Raw genomic sequence first — 4,146 nt, forward strand, 5'->3', positions numbered from 1 at the left:
TCCAGGGGTGGGCTTGCTGATGCCAACTCTGCAGTTAGTGTTTGAGGAAACCCACGCAATGGTCAGCCAGTCTCTGTGGTCGAGCCCTCCTCCCTGGCGCTGCCTTTCTCACCCACGGTGCCAGCTTCGGGGACAATCCCGGTGGCTGAACAGATCCACACGTGACTGTCTTCAGAAACCACCGCTCAACTCCTGTCTGTGTGTGCTGCGGTGCTGGGCACGGTGCCTGGGGCCTCGGCCAGCAGCGCCTCTGCAGCCTCATCCTGAGCACCAGCCAGAGAAATGGAAGCGGGACAAGCACTGAGCAAGGGAACACCCTGTGCAAAGCAGCCCGCGACAAGCCCGGCAGGGTGGGGTGGGGAGCAGGGAGGGGGCGGGAGGGCTGAGGGAGCCACAGGCAGAGCCTGAGGACAGACGGCGGAAATGAACTCCAAGAGGTTTTTAGAAAAACCAAAGCAATACCCAACCCCATCCCCAAAGTCAACAGTCTGAATAGCTCCTGGTTCCTCCTCCCCATCCACAGTCACAGTTAGCTCCAGGCCCTCTACATTTTTTTGCCTAAGCAATGGCAGTAGCCTTCTGAGTAGGCTTTTTGGCTTAAAAAAATTATAATTTACTGACGATTCTGTGTTATAGTAGGTCCTTCCTGCACATTATCTATTTGGTCCTCTCAACAGCTCTGCAGGCTGGGCATCAGTCCCCTGTGATGGATGTGGCGTCTGTGGCTCAGAGAAGCGAAGCCACTTGCCCAGGGTCACAGCTGGGCTACAAGTGTCTTTCCCAGCCACGGCCCTTCCTCCGCACGCATTGGTCGGTGCTCTAGTCCCGTGGTCCTTTCCTAAAGTGCAGACGCGGTCCTGCCATTCTGCTTCTTAAAACTTCCGCTGGCTCCTCAGCCGCTGCAGGGAAAGACCAACCCCCTCCCACAGCTTGCAAGGCCCTCTCCCACTAACCACACACCCCAGCCACAGAGGACTATTTGTAGCTCCCTGGACATGCCGGTACTTCATGTGCCTGCTCCCTCTGTCCTCTCTGCAGACGATATTCTTTTCTCCCTGCCCCACCCCACTCCACAGCCCATTTCCTGAGCCCGGAGAGATCCTACACAACCGTGCAAGCCCAGCCCAGAAGTCACTCAGAAATCTCCCCTCCAAACCCATCTCCCGCCACCCCTGCACACACACTGCCCACATAGGTGCAGCTGTCCTCACACCTGCTGTCTCCTCCTCTGAGCTCTTCTCTAGTGCCTGTGCTCTCCTCACGCTATACTGTCACCTGTGAGCCTGTCGGGGTGTCCAGTTAGACTGTAAACCCCCTGAGGGCTGGGATAGTGTCCCTGGAGCGGAGAGAAGAGCCTGGCAGAGAGTAGGAGCTTCAGAAATACTTCATTGATTGAATGAGGGAGCTGAGTGAATGGATTGGGGAGCTCCTTGGGGCAGGGACAATGTCGTAGTCGCAGGATACAGTCTGTGTTCCCATCTCATGGCAAGTGTCCTGGCACCCAGTGGACATGCAGTCAGGGTGAATGAATAGAGACCAAAGGAGGAGAGAGGACGGAGGACGGAGGGGAGGAGAGTTGAGGGAAGAGAGGATTTGGACAGCAGAGCAGGCCTGGGCACCGCTCTGTTTCTCCACCAGGGGGCGCCAGAGGTCCGGGAGTGGGGGCCTCAGCCTTAAAACCCACTGAGATGTGGGTTGGTTGTTTCCCTCCATAGAAGGGTTCACGAGGCAGCCAGGATCCGAGGGAAGGAGCCCACTCAAAGCTGGGTTATCACAGCAACAAGGCCGGGACCGGCCTGGCCTGCCCTTGCCTGGTAGGACAGGAGGCAGCCAGCTCCCTGCTGGGGAATCAGGATATACCCAGATCAGGCCCATCTTGGGATAGACAGGGCCTTGCAGTTGAAGGCTGTGGATGGAGTCAAATTGTCCGAAAAAGCTGGGAAAAAGCTTAGAGCCCTTTACATGAAGGCGGAAGGAAGTTAGCATCAATTCCTGGACACTGGTAACTCATTAGAATTCACGCTTTGTCTCCCCACCTCACCTCATGCCAGTCAAGGCCAACCCCATCTTCCAGGAAGTCGGGGCCTTGGGAGACAGTGGGAGCAGGACAAGTCCCTGCCCTCCAGGAACCCGCACCCCACCCTCCATGGAAGCCCTGCACCCGTGCCCTTCCAGCCAGGCGGCCTGCATGGGAATCCTGACTCAGCACCTCACTAGCTGTGTGACCTTGGGCACCATTCTTAACCCCTTTGTGCCTCCGTATCTTCATGTTAATGATGTTAGAACGATAAAATAAGTTATTCCACGAGAACCTTCTAGAATAGTATCTGTCAAGTAACAAACATTCCATAACCGGAAGCTATCACCACAATGATGATTCTCTAGCAGCAGGTCCGTAGACTCTCGCAGGTGAAGGCACAGGACACCAGTTGGACCTGTATCTTTAGATTAGCCTTGAGCTTCCCCCCAGCTGGTCATGCTGTGCAGAAGGGACCTAAGTCTGAGCTCACGGGGCTTTTGGACCCCAAAGTGAGCACACCAGATAGATCCAAAGAGAGAACTGTGGCCCAGAGATGCCATGTGACCTGGAAGAGATCACAGCGACACGTGGAATAGGGCGGGGAGAAGGGACCAGTCCACTGACCAGCTAGCCTATCTCGGGTTCTTGGGGCCACATGGCTGTGCGGCCACCCCACTGGGTCACTCATCCCAACCAAGACAGCTTGGTGCTTTTTGTCTAAATTAGATGTCAATATTTGAATCAATATTTGAATTATAATGAGTGTTTGCAGTTTTGTGGCTTTTGTCTTTCATCCTCCCCTGTGGACAGGTTGGCCAGGAGACCAGTACAAATGGTAAGAATAAGAGACCTGTATGGGCAGGGAGGCATCAGAGGGAGGCGAGGAAGCAGTTCCGGATGCTGCAGAGATGGAGCGTGGATCTGAGTCACTGTCCACAATGGCTGGGCCTGGCCTGGCTGCCCATCCTTCCCCTCTGGCCGCTGAGTGGTGGGGGCCACACAGGGGGAACTGGGCTGCTTGGATCTTGTTTCTGCCTCTGCTCCTGCCTCAGCTCTCTCTGCTGTATGCCTCCTGACCCTCTCACTGAGCACAGGCTCAAAATCCCCATTATTCTTCCAGAAGCAGCCCATGTGTTACTTCCTCACGAAGCACTCCTTGATTCTGACCCTCTGCCAGACAGCATCTCTCCCTTCCTGAATTCTCATGTTGATTAGTTTGTACTTCTCTGCTTGCTTTGTAGATCTCAGGGGTTTCTGCCTCACCCTTGAAGGATCATATACAGAGGAGGGCGAACGTAGGTGTACAGTTGTTTGTAATAAATATATAATAAATAATACTACAATGTGTACTCACAACTGTAAACCCTGTAAACCTACTTTTGCCCACCCTGTAGAGTGCATAGCACGGGGGCTGAGAGCATGGACTCTGGACAGACTCCCTTGGCTCAGAGGCCAACTCCACTGTTTACCAGTTGTAGGGTGGCGTGAGAGTTTCTTAACTTCGGTGTGCCTCAGTTTCCTCTTCTATAAGATGGGAATAACAATAGCACCTTCCTTGCAGGGTTGATAGGGCTTGAAGTGGGTTCATGACCCCATACATAGGAAACAGTTTCTAAGTGTGTGCTGTTGTTGTCATTGGAGTTTTGGTGTCTGTCTGTGTTTTGTCTCTTAATGAAGCCAGCAACTTCTGAGATCAGTCTCTTACTGTAAACCGAGTTGTGTCTCCCTGTGGTCTCAGCACAGGGCCTGGCCACAGGGCGTCCTCACCGACTGGCTACGGAATGATGATGGACTCAAGTGCCCTCTTCTCTCCTCTGCTGTCCCTGCGTCGGTCCCCTGCAGAGCGGGGCTGTCTCCGTGGCTGTGGCCCTTCCTCCCACAGCCCCGCCTGAGCTCCGGCAATTTTCCCTGGCAGCTCCCACGTTCTGGACTAACTTTAGGGTTGGTTTCCAGCTGCGGTTAGATTTTTCTGTTTGAAAAATATTTTAAGCAGCTGGTGGGGAAGAGGTGGAGAGGTGGGAAAAGAATAATAAATAAGCTTGTGAAAGGAAGATTGTCTGAATGGCTTGGAGCTGCTGTGGTCTGCAGCTTGGCTCGGGGTCCTGCCAAGGACTCCCATCAGGTGG

This window comes from Myotis davidii, unplaced genomic scaffold (assembly GCF_000327345.1).
Source record: "Myotis davidii unplaced genomic scaffold, ASM32734v1 scaffold290, whole genome shotgun sequence".
Classification (NCBI taxonomy): Eukaryota; Metazoa; Chordata; class Mammalia; order Chiroptera; family Vespertilionidae; genus Myotis; species Myotis davidii.